We start from the raw sequence: 21,878 nt of genomic DNA, 5'->3' as shown, positions 1-21,878 counted from the left end.
AGGCACAGATCCCACAGCCTGAAAATAACTGCTTGTTAGTTTTTACCTTGTAGAAAATAACACGTGCCTCAGACTTCAGAAGCATTGCAATGAAATAGTCAATGTGTTCATTAAATTTTCACTTACTTATAACATTACCCCTCAAAGGAGAGCTATAAAAACAAAGCCTAGTTACATTTTACAGCTAGGTATAGTAATTTGGCAAAATATATTAAAAGAAAGCATTAGCAAAGCCAATGAAACTGGTTATTCCAATGACAAAACACTTATCCGCAGGAGTTACAAACACACCAATCATTACATAGTGAGCAAAACAGCTTCATCCACAGCCACAAGTTTCTTAAGACTTTTGAAATTTTTAATCGAAGGCTCAACTCTGCACCTTCATCTGAGTTTTAAGCCATTACTGAGCAACAGTGATAAACAGAACACTTCTCTTTCTTTCCTGAACTTTGCTGACTTGCTCTGAAGAAGGCATACAGATTGACAATTACAGAGGAAAGCCCACCTAAGTTCACTTTGTTCCAAGATCTACTGTGTTTAGACATCACTCACCAGGGATATCCATATAATATAGAAAACAGACAAGAAATGCAGTCAGTAGTTTCTATCATTGTACCATGACAAAGTGTGCCTGAGAAGGGTTTGACAGCACAAGAACTTAATGAACCTCTATAGAGAGCAAAATACATGAATGGTGATGCAAAGTTCTGAGCCTCACCCAGGACACACTGCACTCACTCATCTCCCACAGAAGACAATCATAACTACATTCAATAGCTTGTTGGCCCTGGTCAGAGAGGCTCTGGGCTTCTCAGCAGCAGAAACCTAATTCAATTCTGCCACTCCCACAATGAACACAAATTAATTCCACAGACTAGTTGTCTATTAAGTACTACACCCCCAACACACAGCATAAATCTTGTTCACTAGATCAAAAGAAGGCTGGCAGCTGCCCCAGCCAAGGAGAGCCAAGAGCCACAACACTGCTGCCCAGCAAGGCTCCTGCCCTGACTCAGGCTTGTTCTCCTCATTAGGCAGCTGCACTGCTGACACCTTTGCCTGAAGCCAGTCCTAGGCTTTTGGCCCCATCATTGTAGGAAACAGAACAACAGGCTTCTGTAACACTGGGGCTTGTTTTTGGCATCTTTTCTATTGCTGTACAGACCACAATATTTTGTAAAATATTTTGCAAGGTGAAAGCTTTGTTCAGTGTTAAATGAACCACGCAGCGGATGAGGAAGAGCAACTGCTCTTGAAAAAGAGAAGGAACTGGTATGCAGCAAAAATATTTGCAACCAATTGAATAGAGCTAGGAGATTTATCTACCTTATTTTATGAACTGAGGGAGTATCACAGAAGAATCAGGAAAAAAGTCTCAGAAGAATGCAGAGGGTGAAAGTGAAAGACATATCAGGCACTGAAAGTCTCAGCCCAGTCACAAAGTGTTCCTACTAGCAGTGTACTGGCTAGGTATACTGATAACACCCACCTGAGGTGAGCACATAAGCACTGCACTGAGTGCTGCTATCCCCCACTCCTTGTCACTGTGGTTGTGAAATCTGTATTTTTTCTGTTGAGCTAAAGTCAAAGGTAGCTGGGTGTGATGTTAACTCTAGTGCTTTGTATCCTGATGCTATAATGTGTGGCAGGCTTTCATCATATGAGCCTGATGTGTTGTTTCAGCTTTTCCTGATAACTTTTTCCCCTCAGTTTGTAGACTGTATATTCCTCCCAGATTTGCACCTATATAAACGTGCTTACCTCTTGGTGCAGTTAACCCACTAATTTATCTATAGTGAAATTGGAAGTGAACACTGGAGCCTCAGATTTTCCGTGTGTAAGAGCAAACACAAGTTTTCCCTTCAGACACCTTGCTGTCTTCAAGTGTTTTCCTTGATAAGAAATAAGCATTAAACCTTTTCACATTAAGGCACTTCAGCTTAACTACTGGTAAGTCTTGAAAGACAGCCCCCCAAGACTTTCTTTAAAACAAACAAACAAACAAACAAACAAAACTTAATCACCTTTTGTAAGTCTATCGCTTCATTTGGTTTTGTAAAAGCCATTAGACACAAAGGTCTCTGAAAGTCAGTGCCAGTGTCTGTCACTTAAATCTCTATCTAGACCTTATAAAGTGTTTGTTGAGCTCCCACAGTATAGAAAGCGGGGAGAGCTATAGAAGCAAAGCCTCTTTTGTTACCTCACATTTTGCTATATTCCCATCAACGAGAATCCTCTGGAAGAGAGCTATTATAAGAATTTGAATTCCGAGAAAGTAAAATGCTGAGAGGTGAGAAGAACAGTTCTGTTTTTAAAGCATTTCAGTTACCTGAAGCAATATTGATCTCAGTACAAGTTTTAAAGCTCCTGTGTTAGAGTGGCTGAATGCATAGCTCTGGAGACCTCAGACTGATAGCAGACCACCTGCTGATTTCTGTGATGTTGAAGTTGTCTTGCACAAGTGCCTCAAATAGCTTCTAGTGTTGATATACAATGACACAGCTTACTTATACCAGTTTCAGCCTCAAGCTGGCTTATCCATTATTTTGGATCGTATACTCCTGATAGTCATTAAAGATCATAGAATCAGAAGGGTTAGAAAAGACCTCCAAGATCATCTGGTCCAACCATCCCCCTACCACAAAAGTCACCCACTAAACCATGTCCCTAAGCACCACATCCAACCTTTCCTTAAACACCCCAAGGGATGGTGACTCCACCACCTCCCTGGACAACCCGTTCCAATGCCTGACTATACTTTGTGAGAAGTAATGTCTGCATTTACTCCCAAATAGATCTTTCTTACTCCTTAAAGCCATGCCACTTATTACTAGCAAGGTTTTGGTCAGAGAGACATATTTCCACATGCAATTTCTTCACTTGCTCTCTAACCTTTGTTATAAGATGCATTTAAGTGATGTTGCACTAAGAACTGAGGACTGTTTCCAGATCTGGAAGTTAGCAACCCCAATATAGACATCTTTTTGGTAACATGGACACCACCCTCAAAAGAGGGTGCCTGAAACCAACCTAAAATTCCATCATGCATCTATTTATCTTCTCCTTTACTGTAGTCCATAAACAGTTGAAAAGTGCTTCTATGGAGATTATATGATGTAGTTATTTTTTGCAAATACATGCACTGTGTCCTGAGCTGCTCTCATCCCAGGTCATAGTCCACACAGCTCTTGTCACTGAGCCTGCAAATGGAACTTGGGTTTCTTTCTGTGCAGTAGAAAAGAAGGGCTATCTGATGAGAAGATGTCTATAGTCAGTGTCCTCAAAGAAATTTGAAAAAAGGACCTGAAATCACTGAAAACTATATAACTTGACATCTGGCATTAAACAGACCCTTCTCATCCTGAAGCTCCCAGAGAATTCTCTGGGGGTGGGTTATCCCCTACGGAGCTCAAGAAAACAGCAAATAAATTGACATGGAATCAGCAGGGACCAGGCCCCAGGATTCCTTTCTTACAGATACAGAAAGATAAACCATACTCCACAAAGGGAGTATGTCAGGTGATGCAGAAGTGAAAATTAATGTTATAAACACTTAACATAGTCAGAAGCATTTATAATGACTGTTAAAAAACAAACAAACAAACAAAAAAAACTACATATGACTTCAGCAATACATACAAAACACACTGAAGTCTAACATCTAACAGAAGTCTGGATTTACGCATATCGATATGCTTGTTAGCTCAGGTACCAATAACAACAGCACTGGTTTCAGTGGCTTCCAGTTAACTGGGCCCTGGGCATCTCCACGATAACTGAAATCCTGCACTCTGATAGTACTTCAAACAGCTACTTTAAAGCTAGTTCAGGTGCGTGTACACAAAATACAGTAAGCACTGGAGACTGCTTCCTCACAAAAGCAGAAATGAGTTAACCACAGAAGTTTTTGACCTTAGAATCTCAATGCAGAATAGTGAAATGTCCCTTTCCCTGGATCTATATACAAATATTTTTCCCCCCTTGCTTTTATTGCTCCGTCTTTCCCTTATAGGTCTCTTAAGGGACTATAGTCTGCCCTGAGAACAGTGGGCAGCCCTGTCATTCTAAACACAGTTTTAGGAATGGAAGGGATACAGGAAAAATGCTATTCCCTTTACCAGCACCAGTAGAGTGAATTAGGCTGCAGTGAGTGAAGCATATTTCATGGATGGACAGTGGCAGAGCCAGCTGGTTTCTGATGCCAGAAAAATACTGTTTGTTTGTGTGAACAGATTGTCAACAACTTTTGGCACTACATAGGTGGCTGCAAAGCCCACGGGAGCACCAGTCCAAGGAATTTACTTCCAGCATACCTTTGTGCTACTCTAGGTTTATCCTTCAGTTTATCCTTCTGCAAGTTGGAATAATAAGCCTGACATCCTTTGAAGTGCTTTAGACCCACAGATAGAAAGTGCTGAGCAATACACTAGATACTGTTATATAAGCATTCATTAATACATAGAAAGCATACAAGCAAAATCTAAAGTATTCACTGAACTGCCTGCCAGGCTGTTCAACCTTTCTGCCTTTAAAGCTGCTCCAAAGCCACAACCAGGAGTGGTGTCCGTCTGGTTCCTGCATCGTTGCTCACATCAGGCTAAGTAGTCAGCCAAGCGGCATGAAATTCTACAGGAGTGAGTCCCAAAGCATTTCCTATTGGCAGTGCTGACCAAAGAATTGTGTACAACCTTGTTTCTAAGTGAAAATAAAAGCTGCTGTAGGGCTTTCACTGGACAGCAAGGCAAGTCACTTCTGTAGCAAGTACAAGGATTAGCCAACATGCCAGATGGACTCCTACAGACACTGCAGCATGAAGGAGTTCACATGGCAACTGACTGCACTGAAAATTCTGTCCAAAATATTACTACCACCAAAGAGCTATTTTTTAGTTTGAATGAGCTGAGCCAGGGCTCAATCAATATATTCTGACCAAAATAAAGTATGCAAATCATAATCTAATAAATTTTTTGTTCAACAGTGAAGGACATGTTTCACGCCTGGGTTACCAACTCATAATTAACTTGATGTTTTGTTCAATACAAATTAGTTTTATCAGGTTATAAAATAACTAAAATTTTCTCTATTTAAGAGTTAATAAAATTATAGTACTGAAGTACTAATGTGCATCTTGTGTATTTTCCTCTATATGACTTGGAAATAACATTTTTTCATGTAAAGCAGAAGAGTAAGTAGGAGAAAATTTTGGCAGTTGATCGGGAATCAAATTAAGTACAAAGTAAGAAGAAAATTAAGTCGATGTGAAAACCAAGTGTTAATACAAATCACTGATTATAATGTAGAAACTTAGGTCCCTTGTGTAAAGCTTGCTAAAATACTATGAAAATGAAATTAAAGGGTTTTTTGTTCATTAGTTTGGCATTGTGTGGCAAAGTTAAATTTGTGCCAGTTTGCTAATTTTCTCTTGATTGTGATTGTCCTGGTTCATTTTCAGCACTATCTGCAGTAGCCTTTATATCACAGGAAACATTCACCACTTCAGTGGCTAAGAAGGAACTTTTGATGACTGCTGAACCTAACACACTATCAGAACAGATGCCTATATTTATGAATTTGTCTACTGGTGATGGATTTTTTTTTTTTTTTTTTTTTTTTTTGCCATTTTTTTTTTTTTTTTTTTTTTTTTTGCCACTTGTTATTAATTGTCCTTATCTAACTTGACATACACAGCTAACACTATGCTATCAATTGTAGAAACAGTCTAGCACTTTTGGAAGCAGGAACAATCCAGCCCAGCCCACACACTGTAAGGAGCTGTGATGCATATTCAGACATACAGGTCTTTCTCCCTGGCAGATAGAATGTAAGATTTAATTGCAACTCAATAATTATATAAGGATAACTGCCAGCAACAGTATTCACATCTGCATTAAGACACAATGGACTCAGCAAATAGTGTAGCAGGTATTTCAGATTACTGCTCAATGTACAGCAGTACAGAGATGCTTAAATGTAGCGCATTGATGCTATTACTGTGTATCTAACATATATATATATATTATTTAAAAAAAAAAAAAATCTAGCTAGCCCAAAAGGGAACCAAATACTTTGGAAAATTTTGCTCCAGGTATTGCATCTTATGTGTGAAAAGATAAGCACCCCAGATCAGGGCAAAATTTCCTGGTGAGCATGCCACTTGATTTACTACTACGTTACTTTTACAGTCTTATTCTTCATCTGTTCTAATGCATCACCATCCCTGGGGGTGTTTAAGGAAAGGTTGGATGTGGTGCTTAGGGACATGGCTTAGTGGGTAACATTGGTAGTAGGGTGATGGTTGGACCAGATGATCTTGAAGGTCTTTTCCAAACTTAATGATCCTATGATTCTACTAGTTAATGTGAGTCATGTGAAATTTACTTTTCAGAGATTTACACCTTTGATTTACTCCTTTGAAAGGAGCACACTTCTTCCTGAGTGCTTTTAGTGACAAAGTGAACGTGGACAGCTACCATGGAGTGACAAATAGAATATTTCATTTGTATCAAGTCTAACTGCCTGACCACTTCAGCCAACTAACAGTTAAAGGACATTTAGAGCATTATCCAAATGCTTCTTGAACACTGACAGGCATGGGAAAAACTGACAGGCTAGGAAACCAGTTCCAGTGGGTGACCACCCTCACAGTAAAGAATTTTTTCCTAATGTCCAGTCTGAACCACCCTGGCACAGCTTTGTGCTGTTCCCATGCATCCTGTCATCAGTGAACAGGGAGAGAGACCAGCACCTGACTCTCCATTTCCCCTCCTCAGGAAGTTGCAAAGAGCAACGAGGTTGCCTCTTGGCCTCTTTCTCCAAACTAGACAATCCAGTGGCCCAGCCTCTCCTCAACAACTTTGTTGCCCTCCTCTGAAAGCATTCAATTACCTTAATATCCTCTTAAAATTATGGAGCCCAGAACTACACACAATACTCAAGGTGAGGCCACACCAATGCTAAATATAGCAGAAGAATCCCCTCTTGTGACCATCTTGCCATCCTGAGTTTTATGCACCCCAATATGCAGTTTGCTCTCTTGGCTATCAGGGCAAACTAAGCCTAATGGCTCACATTAAGCCTGATGCTGCCAGCACCCCAGATCTCTTTATGTAGAGCTGCTTCCCAGCCACTTGTCTTCCAGACTGTACCTGGTATTACTGTCCCGTGTGCAGAACCCAGCATTTATCTTGTTGACCTTCATGCCATTGATGATTACCCTATACTCCCAGCACCTCCCAGTTTAGTATAATCAGCAAACTTGCTAAGGATGCATTCCATTCCTTCAACCATGTTGTTAATAAAAATGTTGAACAGAATTGATCCTAAAATTGAGCCCTGGTGAATCACTTGTGAACAGCTGCCAGCCAGATGTAGCCCCATTCACTATGACATGGAACTCTGCTGTTGAGCCAGTTCATCACCCTGTGTAATGTGAACCTGTTTATCTCAGTTGTACAATTCATCCAGAAGGATGCTGTGAGGAATTTTATCAAAGACCCTGCTAAAATACAGAAAGATTTCATCAACTGCCTTCACTTCATGAGCAACTGTTTCTCTTGCAATCTACTCAGTTGATGATTTAAGTTTAGACAATACTTTCACATTATATTAATTGCAAAATGGAGAGTTAGACAATTTAAAACTCCAGCTGTCAACTGGAGTTTTGCAGGATTGAACCTCTGAGGTCTGTAACAGATGCTCATGAGGTCTCTCTGGAGGTGTTACCATCTCTGTTCTTTGCAGCTTCAGCAGGAATTTGACTCACAAGAACTCATTAAAGTCCCATGTCCATCCCCGAGTACAGTCTCTACATTGTTAGAAAAAAAATATTTTCATACTGTGTGAAGTACTTTGACTTCTTAAAGTATTTATGATAGGATTATTCAAGGAAGAGTCAACCATGTGAAATAAGGTGTTCTGCTTGCCTGGTTTTATCTGATATTTTGAGACATAGTATGCATACTGTTACAAACATCTCTTGCAAGCCAGATAAAGCTACACAAATGTGGGTTCTGGTTCTTGAATCCTGTGCATTAAATATTTATATTAAAAACAAAAACAAAACAAAACAAAACAAACAAAAAACAACAACAACAACAAAAAAAAAAAAAGTGCTGACAGTTCACTTCTAACAAATTGCCATCTTGCACGTATATCTTCAAGAATAATCCAGTGATACTCCAGTGGACTAAAATTGTAACATAATTTATGTTGCCAGTTTGTCAAGCCTTCTGCTTTTTGCAATGACTTTCAAAAGTCAAAGCATAGTCATATCTGCCATTGCCCTTTACAAACAGAAATTCTCAGTTTACAATGACATGGCCCTGGGCAACCTGCTCTAGGTGGCCCTGCTTGAGCAGAGTCATTGGACCAGAAGACCTCCAGGTCCCTTCCAACATCAACCACTTTGTGATATGAAAACAGAGCTCATACATTTTGAGAAGGAAGAGTACATAACAGATGCTTCTTGCAATGTCCACTGTTGATTTTAAAAAAGCACTTTTCTTCAAACAATTGTCACTTTATTTTATATACTCTATATATTCCCATAGTGGAACATGATTTCTGGGAAATTTCATGTCTGCTTTTGTCAGCACTGCTAGGTCTAACTACCTGATCACAGTGCTAGTAAATATTAATGCATGCCTTGATACTATGACTGCTTACACTTTTCACGGGTTTGCTAGCACTTATCTAACAAAATTATTGTATTTTTTTAAAAAAAATAAAAAAAAAATCCATTAATTACATGCCTTCCTGTTGGCTTCCTGTTTCTCTTTAGATGTAAGTCAGTATCCAGGTTTGATGTAGACTAAATGGATCTGATTTTGCAATGTACTGAATATCCATAGGTTCCCCACAGACCAGTTTTCAGTCTAGAAAGGCCTTAACTCATTTGTTATTGTCTCATTAATATACTATGTGAACTCAATCAAAATTCCCATTTGCAGTCCATGAGACTGTGGGTGGCTTTGCCTTTTCCCTTACTTTTATGTCATGTTTTTACTTCAGGTAGTCTGCCTCTCCTTCCCTGCACAAATTCTTCATGAATACTTTACTGAGGATGTTAAAAAACTTGAGTTTCAAGTTTGTTTTATTCAGGCTTTCTGGTAAAGTTCCGTATACCCACATTAGGCATTTATAAAGCACTTTCTTGCATGTAATGAATTTAAATATTTTACAGATTTTCACAAACATGAAATTAGTTAAATTACATTGTGTGAGGATTAAAGACTCAATATGAGTCAATACTTACTATCAGCTTGACCCAAACAAAAATGCTCTGAAGAAGGAAAAGGAAAACATTCTCACCAAAAAAAAAAAAAAAAAAAAAAAAAAAAAAAAAAAAGGAACATGCTCAGGTAGTTGGCAGACATTAAAATATTTTCCAAGTTATAGTAACAAAAAGCCTCATTAATGACAACAATGCTAGAATTGGTTTTGGTTATGAGGTTTTCAGAATTATATATGTTATATTTTAGCAAAGCTTAGCAAAGTTCTTCTGTTAATCCCTAGCCACAGAATGCGTTATTTTTAGCTCAACTTTTGGAAACTGGTTTTACTGAGATTAACTGAAGATGGAAATTTTTTCTGAAAGCTTATTAAGTGTCACTATGATACTAATAACTGAAATTTAACATCAACAGAAACAAATGCAGACAAATCTTTTGCTGCCTAGAAACAGCTGAATCTACATTTGACCAAAATAATTCCTGTGCAGCCCAGGTGATTGGTGAAAAGACTGTAGATCACCAACCTTAAGTCTTGGACGTGCTGGCAGAATTTGTCAGTTCATTGCTTTAACACCATCCAAACTCCAATTAAATTGATGGAATTTAACAGAATGAGAACTGAGGCATTACTGAAAGTTAATTGCAAATATGGACTTCAAGGCTAGCAATTTTTTCTCCAGTTTTACACAAACACTTCTTCCAGATGAACTTTAATATCACAGAAAACACCACAGGAGAAATAGTAAAACAGCTGTTCTCTTGTCCCCATCGGAAAATTGTACCCACTCTGTTGCTCAGCAGCTGTTCACACTTAGCACACATAAATAAAAACGGCACACATTTACCTGAGTGAATCTTCCCTCTTTCTACTTGGTATCATCGTCAAGTGCTATACATTACAGCTGGCACTGATGCTGTGTCAAAGCCCAGAACTCCATGGCATGATACAAAAAAGCAGACCATAGCAACATTTAACTTCAGTACCTTTCACCTAAAGCAAACTTAAAGTACTGGCAAGCTGCACAGACACAAGAATCACTTAATCTATTTCTGCAAGAGAAATACCTTGTCATTATCAAAATATCAGAGCCATTTCTATTTTTGATAGGAAGGATACAAAGTATATAAACTACTAGAGAAAAATAGGCAGTGCAGGATATATTTATTCAGAGCAGAATATGCAAACAGGAAGCAATTCTGGGCCTTCTGGGGTCCCCCTTGAGATATTTCCTGTGGACATCATGGTGCTGCTTTGTTCTTGTCTGCTTAATGCCAGGTAACCTAGGGATTTACTACATATTCTGAATGTAGGAGGTAAAGTTTTAATTTGCTTTTGGAGAAAGGGGAGATCAACTTGGGGGTGTCAGGACGGGACATGACAATGGCAAGAAAAAGTTGAGGAGAAAACCATTAGAAATACACCTACACGTGAACTAAATTTGTTTTCTTTAAAGAATAAATTTACTCAAACTTGGTCAACTTCTCCTGGCAACAGCTGAAGGTAGACATCATACAACTAAAGAAAAAATTCAGGTGATAATTCCCTTATAAACTTCATATTAATTTACAGAACCTCTAAGGCTTCTCAAATTGAATATATTTACCTTCAAATCATTATCTGACCATTTTAGCTGAAACATTTAGGTTGGGTAAAAGACAACTGACATGAAACCACCATTCAACAATTAAGCACTTGCAGTTGTGCATTTACAACATCAAGAACTGTACAACTTGAGTATTGGTTGCCAGTTTCTATCAACAGGACGTATCTAACAATTGAAGTATCACAGTAAAGTAGTACCATATAGACAAAATCATTAAAAGAGACCAGTCACAACTGAATGTTAAATTGTGGATGGAAGTTTCCTAAGCAGTCCTTGAGATCCAAAACAGCAATAACTGCACAGAGCTTCAGAATGTGTGATGAAAGCTTACACACATATTTTCCAAATCAAAACAAATATTATTGGTACACTCCGAGCGTGAGATCCCATCACTCCTCTGTTAGTGGCTGCTTTGGGAAGAAAAGCAAAGGATACATTTGTTGAAGGATTAGGCTTTCTTATGCCAGAATGCAAGTCAGTGAACTTGCTGTGGTGAAAGGCAATGTACAAAGACGCTGCTTTACCTTGTTGACTCTTCTATAAGTATTGTAACCTAGCACATAATTTCCATGTATGAGCATGTGTAGATGCAAAAAGCACAAGCTGCCTTGAACACAGATAAGTGTCTGCTCAGAGCAGTCAGGGCAAGACTGAGATCCAACACAATGTAAGCTCTTTAATTCATGGAAAAACTCCCCACATTATGCAACTTGATACATGACTAGTAAGTAGATTTCACTAATCTGATTTAGCACTAGCATGGTTATGTGACTTCTAGCTTGCAAGTGGCCTCAATACACTGGCAGGCTTGTAGATAGCAAGCGCACCTCCTGCGTTATGGTGGATACCCATATACTTAGTAAGACATTTCATTTTCTGCAGCAGTAATTTAAGCATGCAGTGAGCAGGAGAGTTAGCAGTCACCTTCTACTGTATCCTAATTTATCCACAGAATAGTATATCTCATGTATTTTGAGAGTAATATTGTTAGATTTTTTTTTCCTTCAAAATCATGAAGTTTTTTGCCTTCCTCTAATTTGTCACTCTAATTATCTTTCCCATCAAATTAGCCATTTTCAGAATGTTTGTATTTCTTCAGGGAAAAAAAGAAAAAAAAAAAAAACCTACTTTTTTCCTTTGACAAAGTTCTTTTGAACCCTTTCCATACCTTCTTATAACTACTGAGCCTTACTTTTAACATGCTTAATTCCTGAAGTTTTTCTATAGCATTAACAATTAAAGAGTCCTTATGTCCTGCATAAGTACTTACCAAATTAATTTAATAATTGCAACTCAGCTTATCTGAACTTAATTGAAGGTAAATAAATAAATAATAATAAAAAAATCAGAACTAGTCTAATAAGTATAAATAAATCAATTTTTTCATCTTTATAGAACACAAAGCAAGGGGGGGAATGACCTCAAAAAAAAAAAAAAAAAAAAAAATGATGTGGAATAAGGTGAAGCAACAGTAAAAGAAAGGATTACTGTCATCATTTATTTGGCAAATCTTATATCACATAAGCAAAAAATAATGCCAGCAAGAAAAAATGGAGTATTAGTCATTTGAGAGGATAGCAAGTGCACAGTAGATTGTATGAAAGTAAAGTTAAGCCATGTGATTTTACAGAGAGAGTACATTTTAAAAAGTTGTTTTTAAAATGGAATAGTTCCAGCGGAAAGGGACTCACAAAGCCTGCAGAGTTCAACTGTCAGACTACTTCAGAGCTGACCCAAAGTTAAAACACGCAATTAAGAGCATAATGTTCCATGCTAATACAGTATCACAAGACAAGTGTTTGCTAAAATCTAATATGGAAAAATGTGCTAGAAAGAGTTGCAACATTTCTTTTATTCAATAAATATTTGCTATGAAATGTGTAGTATTTTCTCCACAAGTTAGTTTGTTTTTGCTTCTTGCATTCATACAAACCTTTATTATTATTATTATTTCTGGTGGGAGCACATTCAGTTATTCTAACAAACTTAGAAGTACCATAAAGTTTGTGACATGAAGTTTTCACTGGTTTGTCCTCTGGGGTGTGCTTAAGTGAACACCACATATTAGAGGAGTTCTGCCACTACCTTCACGGAGTACAATGACCAGCACTGGAAGTTGCTCAGTTTGGAAGCCCATCTGCCTGCTGGCATACAAATTCTTGTCTTGCAGGGCCCTTCTTATTTGAACTGTGCTTGATGCCCTTCTCCACGCACTAGAGAGTAGAGAAAAAAGAGAATGGTGACATCAAAGGACTAGAGAAAAGGAAGGAAGAACAATAAACAGAAGAAAAAGAAATGACTGTGTAGGAAGAGACAGAAGGTAAACCTGGCAAGACAAAGCAAGTAAGCAAAATAGCACCCGCGCATGGGAGCAGTTTACTTCTCTCATTTCTCACTGTCATACACTAGTTAAGTTGTATAAGCACATGAATGGAGCAGCAGCATTATTTAATGCTTTTACATCAGCCCTCCACTTTTGGATACAGACAGAGCATAGCAAACAAGCAACTGAAACTGCAGCACAACCAGGCACACTGCAATTGCTGCTACACTAATAAGTCATTGAAAATAGCATTATATTTAAAATAAGTCTTCATTCAGTAAACACAGTGAAATATTAGTGATATGAGAGCAAAATGACCTTATTTCCAAAAGACCTGCCTAGAACATCTCATTGAAATGAGTTTCATTCCTATCAGTGGTTTTAGAAGTTAATAGTAGTCAGAAAAATGGGGACCATTTCAAACACTAACCCGTTGTATTTCTTTAAAATGAAGTGAAATGGTATTACAGTGCCCCCAGGTGGTGTAAATACCTTAGTAAAAGGTGTCTCTGCCCATGGCAGAGGGGAGTAGAACTAGATCTTTAAAGGTCCCTTCCAGCCCGAACCATTCTATGATTCGTGGTTATATAGTAACCGAGGACCTCACTGATCTAATGTTCTTCCAGCTCCTTTTGGAAGGATTCTGCTTCTAAATGCCGTGGTAGTCCTCATACCAGCTCAGAAACCTCTGCTCCTGAATTGGCTCTTAATGCCTAGGACATCAGGTCAACCAACAGAGTACATCAACACTCCCCAGATGCTCAGAATGGGCACTTCCAGACTGTTCCAAAACCTGAGCAGGGCAACAGGAATTTGAATCCCACCAGTCTTTTTCTTCCTGTTGGAATGATACCTTTTATTCCTTTCATGACAGCTTAGGAAGCTCCCCCACCACTCTGAAATTATATTTTACATGAAATGCTGTGCTGATTCTACAGTTTTCTAATGAAAGCCTCTAGGATTTCTGAGGGTGGCCAGACAAATTGCTAATATATTTGTTGAAATTACCTTTACAAAAAATATCCTTCAACAAAAAGCAATATAAGCTTCTCACCTGGTGGTCCCCCACCAGGTTTTTAAAATCACTAATGACTCCCCCGCCCCCCCCCCCAAGAATCTCACTTATACATTCAGGGAGAGTTTTACTAACAAAACACTTCTCTGTGTCTCAAAGAATCAATAGTGCTTACAAGCACACTCTTTATTTATTGGCAATTTACTCCTGAATTCCCCCATCAAGCCTATCAATAGAAAGGCAATCTCTTTATAGCACTAATGACTTGTGGCAAAGTATATACATCTGTTTAATACAAATAAGGGCAAACGATTTCCCAGTCTTGGTTAGATAAAATAGAGCTCACAAGGGCTTATCTCACTTAAAAAAGAGTAACTTGTAGCCTTCTCTCGTTAAAAGGATAAACTATTAGAATGGAGACAAGTAGAAAAAACATTGGTGGAATGAGGGAAGGAGGGTGAGGACTAGTGAACAATCATCTGTGACTTAAGAAGGCAATGCTCTTAATAAACTATGCCACTGGCAGGAGAAAAGCAGCATGTAAGACAGTGTTTCCAGACAAAAATAAATAGATATAACAAAGGCCTGGGAACTTCATCAACACCAGTGAACTGCTGAAAGTAGCACTGGCAATTCAGTCAATGACAAACTGCAATACACTGACTCTGATCTCCGCTAAAGGATGGAAAGGAGGCTGTGCTGCCAATGAGCCCTTTATGTTGAAAAGGACATCAAGCCAAGATGAGGCTGCCCACCTTGTCATCAAGAGTACCTCTCATGAGATACAAAAGATAGAACAAAACAATACAAGTAACTACTTAAGTCCTTCAGAAGTTACACCTGTAAAAAAGCAGCTTCATCGCCTGTCCTAAAACCTGTATAAACACGTTCATGCTACTTTCTACTAATAACCATGTTTTCTTTAATATCTGGTGATTTTAGCACAGCAAATACTTTTAACTAAACTTAATTCATGTTTTCCAGAGCTTCAAAAACTTGGTGTTTACAATCCAAAGCAGAATAATGAATTCACATTAAGGTGTTGAATACTTCCTGCTGACACCTTCAAAATCACGCTGTAGTCTTCATCAGAAATAAGTTAATTTTAATTTGAAATGATTTACCTATATGGTTCCCCATTTCTTTTTCTTTTCTTTTTAAACACCACTTTGATTTCAGCTACAACTTTATATATATATATATACATATATATATATAAAATATTTTTTAAGCTAAACAACTCTGATTTAGCATTGCAACCAAACTTTAGCTGGCAGGTATGACCTACTGCAATAGCAAGATCTTTGGCATAACTTAGACCTTTATTGTCTCTCAGCCTTACAAAACTGTCTATCAGGGAAGATGGGATCAACACTGGGACCCAAGGGCAGTTGCGATGCAAGCTGTATTCCCATCAATCCTATAGAACATGCAGCAAACAGTAGCACCTTTCTGAGGCTAAACTTAAATAGGGCTCCAGCCATGGGCAGAGGGTACTGGGGCATCCCAGGTGTGGCTGACCAGGGAAGGGGCTGCTGGGGCGCATCGCAACCGTGGTTGCAACCCTAGCAATAGTCTCACTGTAACTCAGAAGTGTTTTCTAGTTCTGTAACAGTCTAAAAGGGTGGTAACAAAACATAAAACCATTACAGAGTGTGTTTTTTTTTTCAGTTTTGTGACACAAGTCACAAAGTCAGATATCAAATTCTCTGAACAGGGAACTGTATCCCTCAATTGCAAGCCAGCTTGCAAATGTGTTTCTTAATGCACAACAATCAACTCTCAAGTATCATTGACAAAGGATGCAAGGCGACAAAGTTTCCAGCTAGGAATTTCATGCTTAAACTGCAGTGAGGATAACCAGCTTTTGACACCAAGATTCTGTAGGGATTTATCATTAAGCAGAACAATACAAGATATAGGAAAAGCTTCCCTCCAACCTTACAAAAATAACTAAGTGTTAGAACAAGTTGAAGTCAAAATATAAATGAGTTCTTCATTGGCTTTATTTATAAAACCTTGTAACATAATACAGATATTTAGGGATATAATTAGGAGCATAGCATAAGCTTGCAATGGAAATAAAGAGACTATGACATAGATGTTAAAAAGAAATACTTAGTACTGCTTTGATGATAATGACAGATTGCAAGCAAAAACAAACAAACAAACAAACAAACAAAAAACCTAAGCAGCTAAACCACAAGTGCTTGAGTGAGGACACATTTTTGCTATTTTTTCTTTCCAAATCCTTTGAGAATTAATTTTCACACAATCCGGGAAAGGTTTGTTATTTCTTTGACATTTTTCACAGAATCACAGAACAGTTGAGTTTGGAGGGGATGTCTGGAGGTCAACTGGTCCAAACCCCTGCTCTAGCAAGGACACCCAGAATAGGGTGCCCAGTACTGTGGCCAGACAGCTTTTGGACATCTCCAAGGAGGAGACTCCACAACCTCTCTGGACAACCTGTGCCAGTGCTCCTCTGGATGGCTCTGTGGCCCTCTGGCAAGTCAGGCACACAGGAAATTTACTGGGGGTGCACTCTAAACCAATTGTCTAGATTGGTAATGAAGATGGTAAGCAAGATGGGACCCAATATTGACCACTGGGGTACTTTGTTACTGGCTTCCATTATTATGTGTATAAACAGAATGATTCAGCCAGCCATCACAAAAAGAAAAAAAATTATCTTTGTTTCCTCTTCCAAGTGTTCCTCCTTTAATGGCAAAGCCTAGTATCTATAGTATAGTATAGTATCTATAAATTTACTGCTTAGCTGACATTTCTGTGTGTTTTCTATCTCTGTGGTATGCAAGGACCAACAGCATTTCTCTACTGCGTATTCTGGTCTTCATCAAGTTTGCTCTACTAGTGGATTCAATTTTCAGTATAAGTCCTTGAAAGGATAAAGATGCTTGACTGCATCAGAAAAGCATAGGAAACACAGAAGTTTTCCTCCCAGCCATGAGATTCTATCAGCGCTTTCTGCTGTGTGCTCTTCCCTCTTATTCAGACCTCATTATAAAGCTAACAATGTCAATGTATGAGCCATGTCTGGGGCCACTCTGCCTTACACCTACATGCAGCCCTAGCACCAGACATAGCCCTGAATTGTTCAAAGAAAAAGCAAAAAAAAACACTTACAACTTAACATTGAATGTGCTGAAAGACCTCAGATACTCAAGCAGGCAGAGCATTTCCACTTGCAGATGTACTTTGTGAAGGGCTGGTCTCAACAACAGCTACTCTCTGCTCCTCTGCTATTCTGGGCTCTGTGATGCCTCTCCAAATGAGGAAGTGTGGACTGGACAGTATACATGATTAAAATAAGAAGGGGAAAAAGAAAAAGAAAATGCAAGAGACTGTTAGTGTAAAACTTCTAGACTGTTAGTGTAAAACCTCCTAGTAGGCACTAACTTCTAACAGTTAGAAGTTAGTGCCTACTGTGCTGTAAGACACTAACTTCTTTTTATATTTTTATGTTTCTTCACATTTCTGCTACACTGTTTTCAAGGTCATCCAGTTTCCCTTGTGAACTACTCTATACTGGTGAGGACTCTTATGAGTTCTGCACCATTATCATATTCCTATTTTTGTGCCAAAGATCATAATGAAAAATAATAAATATGTCCTGTCCTGGAGCATATATCATCCTGTGAATGTGCTTCAACAGAGATCATCTAGTCTAAAATGACTTTGTTTTCAGGTGGTTACATTACTAGCCCAACACCTCTCATTTTTAAACACTAAGAACCTTTTATAGGCATGCTGCAAAGCAACAGCATCCACAGTGTGAGGAATGCAGAGATACAGTGTGATTACAAGACTTTAACATGGACTTTCCTGTTCTCTCCCTCCAATGCTCTAAGGAGCTCTATGCAGCAATACCCCTTCTCCCTCAGTTCTCAGTTAGATATCCTCACTGCCACTTCTGCTACAACAAACAGAATAATTCATCAAAGGAAGTCTGTGTGGAGATCTGCCCTGAATTCCCCCTTTCCTGATCACTCTGTTTTGACACGGACATTTACATCTGCACTTTGGAATAACATGCAACAGAGTGGGGGATGCTTTCATGCACTGCACATGACTTCTTTATTAACCATGAAGTAAGACAGAGAGCACATGCATTTACACCCAATAAATGTAAACACAGATTATTCTTATTTGTGGTAGTACGCGCCCTTTCAGACATTTTCAGCTGCACAGAGGCTACAGGAAAAGGTGCTTTGTCCATGTGCATGACAAAAAGAAGTACAGAAGGGTTAAACAGAACTTGTCTGAAGTTGTCTGTCCTGTAGTATTTGATAATATTCCATTCTGAATATAAGGTCACTTAAGACAGGGGCAAAACAGTTCCATTAGGGAACGATTCCACTTACGCTCATAAGATGCTGTCTTTATTATCAGGAACTGCCCAATAAAAGCATGTCACCGTCAACAGTCCCTCGAGGAAGCGGCGCTCTCCGTTTTCCCAGCCGTGTTGCGCGAGCGGGGCGGCTCGCAGGGCGCTCTGCAGGCCTCCGAGGGGGGAGCCCCAGCGCTGCCCTGCGCCGCGCCGCCGCGGGTCCCGCCCCTGGTCCGGGTTCCGGGAGTCTGGGGCTCCGGGGGTTCGGGGGTCCTGGGCTCCGAGGATCCGCGCCGCGCACCGGCGCCACGAGCCACCAGGGGGCGCCGGGAGCGCGCGGCGGGGTCCGGGCCGGGAGCGCGGCGGGGGCGGCGGGGCCGTTCCGCCGGAGCCCGGTGTCCCCGCGCTCCGCGTGCGCCGTGCCCAGGCCGGCGGGTAGCAGGCGGCGAGCGCGGGGTGGCGGCGCCGCTCGGCAGCGGGAGCGGCCCGGCGAGGTGGCCCGGCGCTGCCCGTGGTCGGTGCGCCCGCGCCTGCTTTCCTGCACTGGAATTAACCTCCGGGAAGCGACCTCTTCTGAAACCAAACGCGCGGGTATCAGCGCACCGCAGCGGGCGTTAGCGCTCCCAGATTGACCCAGCTAGGGGCCCTTATCAGCAGCGCAATTTACGTATAGTCAGACCAGTCTCAGACCAGTGTCTGCTCCGCCAAAACGCCCACGGCCGCAGGCAGCGGGCTCGGCGGGTCCTGGCGCCCGCCAGTACCGGCGGCGGGGAGCACTTGCCGCTCTGACACCGGGCTGGGCAGCGGGCCCCCGGGGACGGCCTCGTTCCTCCGGCGGCGGAGCCCGAGCTCGGCTTACCAGGGCCACCGGGCCAAGTCAGCGCCCGTGGGCACCGGGCCGGGCGCGGAGAAGGGAGCGGGCAGCCCGCGGGGAGCCGGGTCCCCGGGGTGCCCGGCGGAGCCGCCAGCAGCCCCGAGCGGCATGGCCTCTGCGGGGCTCTCGCCGAAACCTACGGAGCGCTTGGACGCGGATCACAGCGGCAGCCCCGGGGGCGGCGGGGTGCAGCCGGGGTGCCCCTGCCGAAGGAGCCAGTGCGGCCGAGAGGAGGGGAGTGGGGGAGACGGTGGTCCCGGAGGTGCCACCGGTGTCGGGGGGCCGGGGCTGCACGGGCAAGGCCCGCTCGTCGTTCCCGCGGAGGGCAGCGGGGAGGCTCCTTCGGCGCCCAGTCATCGAAAAGCCACGGGAAAAGACAAAAAAGCAGTTTTATCGCGCCGCGGAGTCTACAGAGATAAAACCAAACCAAACCAATCAGCCACCCATCCACCCTGCCCAACCAACCAAAAAACAAAACAAAACAAACAAAAAAAAAAAAAAAAAAAAAAACAAAAAAAAAACAAAAAAAAAAAAAAAAAAAAAAACACGTTTATTTCCACCTGGAAAAAATGGGGTATTAGATTGCAGAAAAGCCAATGCGCAGGGACAAATGCACTATTAATGCCTAACAACGGTCACTGATTGCATAAATTATCGGGCGGCCTCAGAGCAGTGCTTTAGCCCGAGCACGAGGATGCTGGAGGGGGCTACTCACGGTGGAGTCCCGAAGTAACCCAGAGGACGGCAGCGGGAGGAGAGCTCCGGCCCTGCTCCCCGGGGCTCGAGGGGCTCCGAGGCAGCGGGCTGCGACGGGTGTGCGTGCGGCGCCAGAGCCAGAAAGCGTCCGCGGGGGGGGGGGAGGCGGGGGGGCATACGGACACGGATACTCTCCGGTGTCCCCGGGGAGCGCCCGCTCCCCGCCGCCGCCTCGCAGCGAGAAGGCGGCGGCGCGGCCCGTCCCGTCCAGCCCCTGCCGCAGCCCCGTTGAGGAGCGGCGCCTCGGGACCAGGGCAGGCGGTAGCCGCGCTCTTACCCTGCTCACCGGTGCCGTGCAAGGCAACGGCGTCCCGCCGGGGGGGCTGCTCCGCGGGGACGGCTCTTTTCTGCCCGGGCAAAAGCTACAAGCTAGCCGCCGGGCCCGGCTCGCCTCCGGTCAGCCGAGATGAAAGCGTCCGTGCCGAGGAGCCGGCGTGCAGGGGCGGGAGAGCCGCGGGCAGTGCGCCACGCTCCGCGGGAGGGCGCGCAGCGGGCGCAGAGGGCGCGGCGCCGCCCCGAGCTCCGCGACCGGGGCAGCGGACCGGGGGCAGAGCTCGGGCCGCCGCGGCAGGAAACCGGCGCTGTGCAGACGGGGGGGCGAGCGGAGCCGGAGACCGAGGCAGCCCCCGGCGCCTTCCCGCAGCTCCGTGTGCCGGGGGAGCGCGGGCGACACCCTGCACCTCCTGCCCCGCGCACACGGGCGGAGAGCTCACGGGGCTGGAAGCGGAGAGACCGACGGACCCCTTACGGCTTTCTCTGTTGGTGTTATTTACAACAGAAAGAGGAAAAAACAATGAAGTGTTTTATTAAGCCTCTTTTAGGGCAGCGTCGATTTTAATCTCACGTTCAGACGTTAAGCTTTTACGAGGATGCGCGTAAGAAGACGGACACTTGCATCATTTCTAACTTCAGCGATTGAAAATAAGGATCGTTGATCGAGCCCGAATATCGCTTCCCAAGCTTTGACACGAGGGCTGTTGTTTCAGATTAAACAAAACTGTATGCAATTGCAAAGGGCTCCGACGAAAGGCATAATTAGATCCGTACGCCACGCCTTTCAGTAACTATTCGATTCATGCTTACTTTGTAAACACTTTGAAAAAATTTCATTCCCCACTTGCTGTTATTAGTATTTTTCTTGATTAACAATGCATCAAAAACACAGGCGAAGGCATTTGTAAGGCAAAGAACGCGTTACGAGTCCTGTTTCCGGAATTATTTTCTATAAAAGTCTCAAATCGGAATTCTTCTTGTCTTGACAAATGAGAATATTTTCGGTCGGGAGGAATACCCGTGACAATTTTATTTGCGCAAACGAACTTCGTGCCGCAGTGATGTGAGGGCCGTTTTTTCCCTCTAAAGGCGAGGCGGTGTACCTGTCCGTCACGTCCCGAAGGAAGACCTCTCAGGCGCCAGCGCGTTTTAAGACGGGTAACAAACCGGAGCGGCACGGTCCCGGGACAGGCGGTCACTTTTTGCAGGCATGCTTTAAGGGTTCGACTCTAACAAGGAGGAGGCAGCCGAGGCGCAACGGCAGACAAAGCTCTTTCGCTACTCGCCCAAAGACATCGGGTGCGAGCAGCCGCGCTCCGCTCCGCCGCCCCGCCGCCCTCCTCCCGCACCACCCGGCCGCGCCCCCGGCCCCGCCGCCGCGGCCCGGCCTCCCGGGACCGCGCCGCGCTTTTTTTTTTTTTTTTTTTTTTTTTTTTTTTTTTTTTTTTT

General features: G+C 42.4%; 1 protein-coding gene across 1 annotated transcript in view; it reads right to left on the bottom strand.

Moving 5' to 3' along the window:
- The window catches only part of LOC118169421 (vertebrate ancient opsin-like), a 30,136-nt gene extending 19,954 nt beyond the window's left edge, over positions 1-10,182 (bottom strand). The window contains exon 1 of the mRNA XM_035330732.1: positions 10,079-10,182. The gene's annotated coding sequence lies outside the window, so the exon portion shown is untranslated. The remainder of the gene's footprint in view (positions 1-10,078) is intronic.
- Positions 10,183-21,878: the final 11,696 nt, after the last annotated feature.

The sequence above is a fragment of the Oxyura jamaicensis genome, chromosome 6, assembly GCF_011077185.1.
Source record: "Oxyura jamaicensis isolate SHBP4307 breed ruddy duck chromosome 6, BPBGC_Ojam_1.0, whole genome shotgun sequence".
Classification (NCBI taxonomy): Eukaryota; Metazoa; Chordata; class Aves; order Anseriformes; family Anatidae; genus Oxyura; species Oxyura jamaicensis.
The sequence above is the reverse complement of the archived record's forward strand: the minus strand, read 5'-3'. Positions and strand labels throughout refer to the sequence as shown.